The sequence below is a fragment of the Humulus lupulus genome, chromosome 9, assembly GCF_963169125.1.
Source record: "Humulus lupulus chromosome 9, drHumLupu1.1, whole genome shotgun sequence".
NCBI classification, from domain to species: domain Eukaryota; kingdom Viridiplantae; phylum Streptophyta; class Magnoliopsida; order Rosales; family Cannabaceae; genus Humulus; species Humulus lupulus.
This window is the reverse complement of record NC_084801.1, coordinates 28,566,049-28,577,094: the sequence shown is the minus strand read 5'-3', so window position 1 is coordinate 28,577,094 and position 11,046 is coordinate 28,566,049. Positions and strand designations below refer to the sequence as shown.

At 35.9% G+C, this 11,046-nt stretch overlaps 1 long non-coding RNA gene across 1 annotated transcript; it reads right to left on the bottom strand.

The window, feature by feature from the left end:
• Nucleotides 1-4,907: 4,907 nt before the first annotated feature.
• Nucleotides 4,908-9,080, bottom strand: LOC133801747 (uncharacterized). Its single transcript, XR_009876944.1, has 7 exons — nucleotides 8,817-9,080; nucleotides 8,284-8,502; nucleotides 6,982-7,060; nucleotides 6,425-6,556; nucleotides 6,182-6,270; nucleotides 5,425-5,535; nucleotides 4,908-5,088 (listed from the first exon to the last, which is right to left on the bottom strand). It is a non-coding gene; the product is annotated as an uncharacterized LOC133801747 (long non-coding RNA).
• Between the last annotated feature and the right edge of the window lie 1,966 nt (nucleotides 9,081-11,046).

The following is an 11,046-nucleotide window of genomic DNA, read 5'->3' as shown; positions in this document are numbered from 1 at the left end:
ACTGACCACAAGAGTTTAAAGTACTTCTTTACTTAGAAGGAGCTCAACATGAGGCAGCGCAGCTGGTTGGAGTTAGTAAAGGATTACGACTGCGAAATCCTATACCACCCGGGGAAGGCGAACATAGTTGCCGATGCACTTAGCAGGAAAAGTTATGGGAATTTAGCAGCTTTAGCCGGAATAGAAAAGCCGCTACAGCAGGAGCTGATCAGTGCCGGAATAGAAGTCGTTATAGGCAAGCTGGCTAACTTGTCTATCCAATCAAATCTTCTAGAGGACATACAGATTGGTCAGAGACATGATGACATGCTAGCAGCACATATGGATGCAGTTAGAGAAGGCAAGACTACAGATTTCTCAATATCTAGCCAAGGCTTATTGAGATATAAGGATCGGGTATGCGTGCCAAATGATCAAAGTATTAAGAAGAAGATTCTAGAAGAAGCGCACAACACCCCGTACTCAGTTCATCCAGGGTCTACCAAGATGACTCATGACATTAAGGCAATCTATTGGTGGCCAGGGATGAAGAGGGACATAACAGAGTATGTATCTAAGTGTCTTATATGCCAGCAAGTGAAAGCAGAGCATCAGCGGCCTGCAGGTTTATTGCAACCACTTAGCGTACCAGAATGGAAGTGGGACGATATAGCCATGGACTTCGTGACAGGTTTGCCAAAGACGAATAAGCAGCATGATTCCGCTTGGATAGTAATAGATAGACTAACCAAGTCGGCTCATTTCCTGCCTGTTAGAACTTCATACACGGCAGACCAATATGCAGACATCTACATCCAAGAGATAGTACGGTTGCATGGAATCCCCAAGACAATAGTGTCAGATAGAGGATCGGTGTTTACATCAAGATTTTGGGGGAGTTTACAGCAAGCTATGGGTACTAAGTTAAGCCTTAGTACAGCTTTTCATCCTCAGACAGATGGGCAGTCCGAGCATACGATTCAGATTTTAGAGGATCATGGAATAAGTACTTGTCGCTGATCGAGTTTTCCTACAACAACAGCTACCAGTCGACGATCGGGATGGCACCTTATGAGTTGCTATATGGAAGAAGGTTCCAATCACCGTTACACTGGGACGAGGTAGGAGAAAGGCAGCTTCTAGGGCCCAAAGCTGTTAGACAAGCTCAAGAAGCAGTAGCGCTTATTAGACAGCGTATGCTTGCTGCTCAAAGCTGTCAGAAAAGCTATGCGGATGCCAAGCGACGCGATGTGGAATTCCAAGTTGGAGATCAAGTCTTCCTGAAGATATCTCCTATGAGAGGTGTCAAGCGGTTCGGGAAGAAAGGCAAGCTTAGTCCCCGATTCATAGGTCCTTTTGAGATATTGGACAAAGTGGGACCAGTTGCATATAGACTAGCCGATAGTCACAACGTGTTCCACATTTCGATGCTACGCAAATATGTGTCAGACCCATCTCACGTCCTCAAGTACGATACGATAGCACTCCAGAAAGACTTGAGTTACGAGGAACGACCGGTTAGCATCCTAGATAGAGGGATGAAGCAGTTACGGTCCAAGAGCTTTCCTATAGTCAAAGTCCTATGGAGTAACAGTTCTGAACGAGAGGCAACGTGGGAGTTGGAGGAGGACATGCAAGGCCGGTATCCGGAATTATTTGGTAAGTAAATTTCGAGGACGAAATTCTTTTTAGTAGGGGAGAATTGTAGAGTCCAAGAACTTTACTTAGCTAAGATAGATAGTAGTATTATAGTAATTATAGTACTATCTTTATAACTATGGATTTTTGGTTCAGACCGAGATTTATTTGGACACTCATAGTAGAACTTGTAGATTTTCTAAGTTTAACCTATAGTTTAAGAATATTAATTTTAACCTAAGGTTTGATTAATATGACTGATATTAAGGATAATATTTATTATACTATAAGGTTTAGATAAGAACCAATAGGATTTTAAGCACATGTTATGTATGGGTGATTAAGGATTAAGTATTTTGAGGATTAAATTTAATAAGGGTAAAGTTTGAATGCTCTAAGATCAGTCAGCAGCTTTGAATACGTTTGAGAGCTTAGTCAAGGCTATTTACTCAATTTGAATTAAGCTAAAAATGTGTAATTTCGTGTTTAAATAATCAGCGAATGCCGATATATCGCAGCTATAGGGGGCGATATATCGCAGCACGTAGATACGGAAAACACGAAACGATGCACGTTTGCCTCGGGCATAATGGTCCAGGCGATATATCGCCTATAGGGGGTGATATATCGCCTCCTTCAGCATAATTTGAAAGTTTTTGAATTTGTTTTCCATTCAACCCTTCAACCTCTTGATAAGTCCAGCACCTTTCTGAACGAGTCTTCAGCCTCTGCTGAACAACAATTCAAATTATTTTCACCTAAAAAGTCATTATTTTTATTCAAGTAAAATTAAGATCCTTTCATTCCTAAACTCTATAAATAGGACCTAGTACCCAGCCATTATTCACCTTTTACTCTAAGTTCATAGGCTGCAAGTTGCTAGGTGAGTGTGAGAGTGTAAACACTTGGGTGGGGAAATCATAAGCTTGATCATCATAAGCTTATCAAACACTTGGGAAGTAAGATTCTATAGCATTTTCGGTTCAAGGTTTAGATTGGTCTTACAAGTCTTCAAGGTATTTCCACACTCTAGTTCATTGGTATTATTTTCTTTAAGTTCTCATAATCTTTTACCAGCCTTCTAACCGTATTCTTATTTTGGTTAGGAAATCTAAGAACTTGCACATAAGTTTTTGGTAAGTATTTTTCTCAATGGTTTAGTCCTTCCATTCCTTTCATTTCTCTTCTTCACTATACTCACTCTTTTTCAAATGGTTCTTAGGAGTGTTCCAAAGTCCCAACTCTGTCCTCTTATCCCGGTATTTTGGTAAGGACAATAGGGTAGAATTCATATGTTATATGTTATCTTATGTTTTTATGTTATGAAATGTGTTATGTTATGTATGTATGTAGGCTTGGGAATATGACCCATATGACTAACAAGCCCCAAATAGATTATGGGCATATGACCTGCTTAGCTAGTAGGACCCCACTAATCTAATGGGCATGTGACTTGTTTAGTCTATGGGACCCCAAGTAATAATGGCCATTATAGTATGTGTATGATATAAGTGTAATGTTATGTTATGTTATGTTTTTTTATGTTTCTTATGAAATTTATATATATGAACTATGTGTTAGATTTTCCTTGCTGGGCATTAGGTTCATCCTTTTTTTGTTTATATGTGCAGGAAAATAGCTATAGTGGCGGTAAGGTTCGTGGATGCTTGGGTAATGTGTATCAGTGATGAATGGATTCAAGGAGTCGAGAGTTCGATTTTCGAGGATGTAGTCTTATTTTTATTGTTTTACATGTATTTTTCTGCACTTGTTATGTAACTCTTTTTTATTTTAAATTATGTTTTGTTTTTAAAACAATGGGATCCCATATCCTACTTGATATTTTATGTAAGTAACTCTTAATTTTACAAGTTTCCTAATAAAGTTATGGTATTTTCACAATGTAAGTTTTATTAAGGATTAGTATGTATAGTTTCGTTAATGGTCCAAAAGTCTAGAGTAGTTGGATCATTACAATACACCATAGAAGCTTGATAATTCCAAAGAGCTATTTCCTAGAGAGATCCCTTAGTGCTTAGAAAATAGGGGAAATAAGCTTTTGGACAAAGGTTTTTAACCTTGTTCAAGTTGGTGATCCCCACTACTCTACACTTTGGTTGTGTGAGAGTTTGTTTTTTCATTGATCTTTTCATTATGTTGTTCTTCTTGTATTATTGGTTTATTGAGTTTGTAATCCTCTACTTCTATTTCTATTTACTTGTATTTTGAGCAATTGAGTTGTAATATTTATTTAATCAATTACCTTGTCTATTGTATTTTTTGCATAGAGTTGTATTTTGGTTTTTCCACTTTTCCATTGAGCAATAACATATATTCTCTAACACTGAAATGATTGTACGAATCTAAATTCCCATCAAATGGTGGGATATGAGGAATTTTGAATCCCTGAGGAAACGGGGTGCTAGAAATATGCGGGGCAAAGGGCTCGAGTTCTTCATCGAACTCTTCGTCCCATTCCCAACCTCGTTCATTTAGTAAGAGCCTGAATGTTCTTTCCAATTGTTCAATCCTTTCTTGGACTGGATCTATGGGGGGTCTGACTTGAAGCAGTGGGAACTGGTTATCGTTGATTACAACTCTAGTTTTGCACCTCGCCGCAAGGTTCTTACGCCCATTCACTACAAGAAAATGGGGTCTTTACCTACCAATTGTAAGTGTAGGTAAAACTAGCCTAATGGTGGGTAATATGGTTTACCTACCAATATTGAATTGGTAGAGATTGGTAGGTAAAAGTTAGTGGGGAAAGAGTCTTTACCTACACTTATTAACACTGGTAGGTAAAAGAATCAGTGGACCCCACTAAGTTATAAATCAATTGATGAGTCATCAGATGACGGGTTTGATGACATGGCATCCTACGTGTATGCTAACAAGGTTTTTGTAGTTTTATGTGTCTGATGACGTGGCATCATATGTGGCATCCTACGTGGCATTCTGCGTGGCATCCTACGTGGTAACATTTTATTAGCCCACATAGCATTATTTTATTGGTTTGTTACACAATTTATATTTTGTTCAAATTTAATGGTTATGTGTAGGTAAAAGATAATAACAGTTATTTGTAAATGTTCTATATTAGAAATAAACTAGAAAAAAACCATTCAATAATAAAATGTTTAATGTTAAAATTCTTTATAATGTTCAATACTAAAATAAGTCATAAAGCTATTATTTTAAGGTTACCCCTACCAAAATAAAAAAAAACTTCATAAAGTTCATTCCTTAGTAAATTAATGTAAATAAACTAAGAATCATCTTGTGACTCTCAAACTGAAATAGATGGCGACTCTCTTAAATTTGCATCTGAAGCTTGGTCTGTTGGAGGTGGTGGAGGCGGTGCCAACAAATTGTTAATATCGATGGATCAGCATCTGGAGTTAAATCAATCCACCCTGCCTTTTCATTTTCTTCTACAGCATATATCTTCAAGAATTCTCCCTTGAGCCCAACCTAGAACCATGTTAAACAATACGAAATCCACTTTAAAATCCCAACCTTAAATATATCAAATAATGATAACTTATTAAAGGTTGTCTAGAATTTTTGCCTAAAAAATTCAAATACAATTTTTTTTCGTCTTTTTTTTAAACAAAACATCGACTTTTATTGAGAGATGTCTACTAGATACCATTATCTACCTGGATAAAAAGTGAATTTAGGTGCAACACCATTTAACTGACTAGCAAATCATGCAAAAGGGAGAAAACAAAAATATATTAAAGGGAGCCAACAACTTTTACTTTCACAACCAACACAAAGGAAATGAAACCTTGAAATTGAACACACCTGGTAGGTCCATAAAGACTTTGAGAGGTCTATATACCCATTTTGAAATCCAGTAAGTTTAACTTGCCCTCTAAACCCCGCTCCGTCTTTCTCCAAGAATGCACCATAATTCTGTATCATAGATTAGATGCACCATATAAATATAAGATAACAAGTGACAATAAAATGTCATATGTACTTGGAACTTCTATAAAGAGTACCATTAGGAAGTATATCATTAGAAAGAAATAAAATTTTCAATGAAGGAGAAGAGGACACGGGAGTTATCTGGGAAAAAGTTAAGCCTTGGTTGGCTGTATGGATTTTCAACTGTAAGCATTTTAAGGCATAATCGTTCTCAATGCTTCTCGGTCATTGGTATTTGTGGTTGTAATGAGTTAGTTTTTGTGATAGTTTTTATGTTTTACGTCTTACTGGATGTTTTAGATTGAAGCAGTCTTTCAGAGGCTGTCTACAGTAATACACAGCATATCTTCCATTATTAATACAAATTTGTTTCACATAAAAATTAATAATAATAATAATAATAATGATAACAATAACTTATACAAAATGTACCATTAAAACTGATAAGAAAACTATGAAAAAGATTCAGAAAGAAATTAAAACATTGGCTTGGAACTTGTATCTTAGTGATCGGGAAAGGTAAGTGCTAAATTCCATGTAAGGAAGTAGGGATACAAGAAGGGGTGTCACACAGTTTTAACAGCCATAAATGGAAAAAATAATAATGACATTTTATAAGATATTAGCTTACCATCCATCCCAATTTTCAGTCCAAAGCGTGGGTTTGTTATAGGAATTTGGCCTATAACCGTCACAGTAGTATCCATTGCATGCATCTATCTGTAAATGAAAAAAGTAATTTATGAAAAACAACATATTAAGATACCACACTTGATAAAATTTAACCGCCACTACTCTGAAAGTTTCACCTGTCCCTATACATTCTTACAGCCATAATATATAAGTTCAGAAAATTTAAAGCATTGGCTAAGACCTTACAACTTCATCCAGAGCATCAGTTTTCCCGCACATCACCCATGGAACCCCAGCACCAAGGCTTAAAGCCATCTTTGCTGCCCACTTAACATAGTCCTTTCCTTTCTGCCCAAACTTCCCTTCAATATTTCTGTATTCATTTTCAATCTGATAAATTTGCAATAAGAACATATAAGAAAATGTGAAGCATCTTAACAATCAAAGAGGTAGACAACATAAGGATTATGATTCAAATGAACTACTTTAATCTCTACATTTAGTATAGTTGAAAAAAAAATTATTCAACATGAATTCCACACTATATAAGCAACAAGGGACAAAGAACCAAAACAATCAGGGATTAGCTCGTAATTCATAATTTTAAAGGAGACTTCCATTCTACTTCTGTGGTTCTGCATGAATCATACTTAGCATTGTTGTGTATATTTTCCATAAATAGAAATGTTACAAAAATGTTTACAAATACTCATAGGTCACAATCCTGACCTCAATTATACCCAAGAATTTTGTTCTCACCAATGACAGATTAAGATTATACAGTAAATTGGAAAGTACCTTAATGAAATCATCCAACATCAGATGAGATTGCCTTGTGTAACCTACCTGTCTCTTGCAAAACTGGGATCAAGACTTTCTGCAAGTTTGAACAACATAGTTAAAGTGAACTAAACCTTATCCTCGTATGTTTGTTTCTAAGTTTTTCACGATTAATTTTTGCAAGGGTGTGTGTGTGTTGGGTTGGGGTTCGAACCCCAAGTGTAACAACTAAAAAAAAGTGTAAGGGCTAGTAAATGTTTAGTGACAGGGCTAGTAAATGGTTAGCATAAGTTACATCGACTTCTCTTAGTGCTCAGCATAAGAACATAGCCATATTAGATGCAAAATATTCAAGGAAATACGGAAAGCGTCAAATTTTAATAAACTACAGAAATGGCAAAAAGTTGGTAAATTTTGTCTTAGGTCTATCCACTCATTTAAACCACTTCAGAATTCAGATAGGAATGCATCCTATTAAAAAGACAGTAAGGCCTATCTTTGCAAGGCTAGCTGAGGATGTCACAGACAAGAGACCATGATAACGTTGATGTCGTTCAAGAAAATGACAATTATTTATTTATTTATTTATAAATATACGGAAGCTCATGCATTTTAGTCAAGGCACAAAGGTCACTAAGGGCACTTGAAATTCAATACTCAATATTAAATTTATAATAAACCTATATATATATTCAAAGTTTAAGCTCATTTTGACTAAACAGAGTAATCACAAAACAAAGCTTGGTATCATTTGCTCTAACCCCAACAATATGTTTCCGGAAATAATCACAACAGCTCTATAACCTACTACTTACCAATTTGTTCAAAAAATTTAAGAAAACTGATGTCAAAAGTCCAGTCCATTATGAGACGTAATGAGAATTCAATATTAAAATTTTAAAATATTAAAAGTAAAAGGAATACAACAAGTAGTCAAATAAACAAAATTCAATAATCATCAATAACAAGAAAGCTACATACGTAATTTGTGAACTTTATGTGACTTCAAAATATTGAACAAGTCTTACAGTCTTTCTTGACTAAGTAAAGAAAAAAAAAAAGTGAACAGAAACAACAATGATAGAAGTCTCAGTTTAAGACAGGACACTAATCATCCAAAGCCAAATATGCAACAGATCCTAGATCCTAACTTACATGAGTACCCAATTATATAATGGTATTGAAAACAACAATTGTTAAATTGGAAAAAAAATGGTCATGAAGCAGCAAGGAAACAACGACTTTGGTAAGAAATTAACTGTCAAAAAGACTAAAGGAAATATGTTCAATAACTACACAATACAAATTGAAGAGTCATACCTGAAACTTATATAAAGAGGTAGTAATATTCTATATACTTCTCATATACACTTCTCTTCAAATAGATGAGCATAGCCTTCTTCCAAAGCTATCCATTAACAAGAAAGCACAAACAATGCCCCATGCTCTATCCCAATCCAAATTCTCTTCATCGACAAGAACTCTCATGAGTTCAGCTATGGCAAGTGATGGATGAGTATCATTCAACTGTAGAGCAACCTGAATAAGATGGAGAAACATAAACTTACAAGCATAAAAAACAAGACAAATTCATATTACCATATTAATGGAAGAAAATACATCTAGATCCCAAATACGAAATCTAAAAGGTAAATTATTGTTATGATCAGTAAACAGTGCAATTCAAGAAATATCCACATCCAGCTGGGCACAAATAAGAACAACAATAACAAAGAAAAAAAACCAATCAGAAACGAACAGAGAAAAAGAAGCTGACATAACATTACATGGTTGTTGAGTTCATATGGTTACAAGGAAATTAAAAAATACACTAATTATATAGGAATTAGAACCTTCTCTGGAAACTCATCAAAGTTATTGTGACCATCTTTGAATCTTCGAATGATGTCCTGTGTGGATGCTGAGACAAAGAAATATTGCTGCTTCAATCTAAGTTCCTTCCCTTGAACATTTTAAAACTCAGAATAAAAGTGAATAATAAGTAACAAAGAATCCATTTCCAGAGAAATATAAGCGATAGATGAATAAACCTGATGAGAGCGGTCATCAGGATACAAGACGCTACTTATTGTTTCTGCTTTCTGGACAATAACATTTAATACCTCTCTTCAAATGACTCAATAACATCAGAGCATGACTGGAGATTCTCCAAAGGCTCCCAGGTGTTAGCTGTCTCTGGCCAACCACGCCTTACAAAGCAAATAACGTTAAGTACAAATATTCCATTAACATATTAGATTTGACATATACAGGTAAAAGAACAAGAAATGCAAAGTTAAGTAAAAGGAGAAAGAGGAAGAGGGTTGGGATACACACCATTTGATGAGGTACTGAAGCTGACCCTATTGTTGGTTTTGGTTTTGAAAAACAAAGGAAAAGACTTTTAGGGATAATCAAGAAAGTAAAGCAAACCCACGAAAGTATTGAAGAGAAGGGTATAGAAAAAGTACCTTGCGGACCCTTTTACGGTGAATGGCTTCGATTTCATAGAAGCCGTCGTCAAGCTTGGGATGCTCAGTGTTTAGCATCATCATTATCAGCTTCGTCCTCATCTTCATCGTCCTCGTCTTCGTTGTTTTCTGCATCTTGAGTATCCGGTTGGGGCTGGGCATCGTGGAGTTTTAGATGGGCATCTTGCTGTTCAAGAGAAAGAGGGAAAAGAGAAGGGTCGGGCTGAGACAAGGAGCCATTGGGTGTTGGGTTAGTGTCGGAATCTCCGCCTAAATTTGAGTCCCAGCTCTAAGAGGGAGAGAGAGAAGACAACTAGAGTATTTTTTTATGTCTGAAAGAATTAAATGATAAAGTATATATTATTATGATTTTATTTTTACTAGTAGTTAGAATTAATTTAATTTTAATTTTTGTTATTGTAATGTTTATTTGTTTTTAAGATTTGTACCTTTGTTAAAAATAATATGACATGTTAAAAATAAGTAAGATGATATGTAGGATATTTTTAACACATCATCACACAACTCAGCATCATTTTTATTAAAAATTAAAATAATAAGAGGGAAACATTGGCGCCAAATGCAAAAAAATTTCCCTCCAGTATATGTGTAGGGTAACACTCTTTACTTATCCATATTATTAGTAGACAATCATCATTCTAAAATATTATAATATTGGCAATATTTACCTACCAATAAATCTTACGAATAAATATTGGTGGGTAAAGGTTCCCTTTACCTACCAATATATATTGGTAGGTAAAATATTGGTAGGTAAAGATCAGATTTTTTGTAGTGATTGAGATGATCCCTTAGATCTGGATTTGATGGATTATCATTCCCTCGATTATGGTTCAGACGTTCCTATAAATCTGGGTGATTTCTTCGATTCCCAGTGTTTCTACGTTCCTGGTCATATATACTAATCGATCTAGGGTCACTCGATCCTTCACTGACATGGCTCGTTGCATGGTAGTTTTGAGACGGGTTTCTTGCTTGTTGCCTCGTCTCAATAGTGTGGGACCCAGAAATTTGGCTTCTTGTGGGTTGGGGACCCCTGTGCTCCCTAGCAGTTTACCCATCTCCACGCCTCGCCTTTCCTTATCACCATGGGTCGGTTGTGTGTTCCTCCGAGTTGGTGAGGGAAGCCTTATTGGCGATGGTGGGTGTCTTATTGGTGATAGTGGCTGCCATCCATTACGGGGCCTATAAGGCCCTGAGTTTGCTTGTAACGACCCCAAATTCGCTAATGAGGCTTAAGGGCCTTGATTAGTGTGACGGGAGGGCATTATTGGGTTTAATGTGATTTGAATGAATTTATAGATTTAAATGCATAATTATATTATTAATAATGCTTGCATGATTATATTGGTATTAATATGATATGTATATATGGTAATTGTGAGAACCACATTATTATGTGGGTAGGTCTGCAGAGCACGACTCGAGGCGATCCTAGAGCTAGTTAGCGGGGAAAAAGTCACAACAGGGCTTAGCAGTTGACTTTGGATGAGTCAAGGGTATTTTAGGTATCGGGTAGCTATTTAGACTATCGGGATATGGAAATAAATATATGGAGATATATTCGAGGTTAGGAAGACTAGGCGGGAAT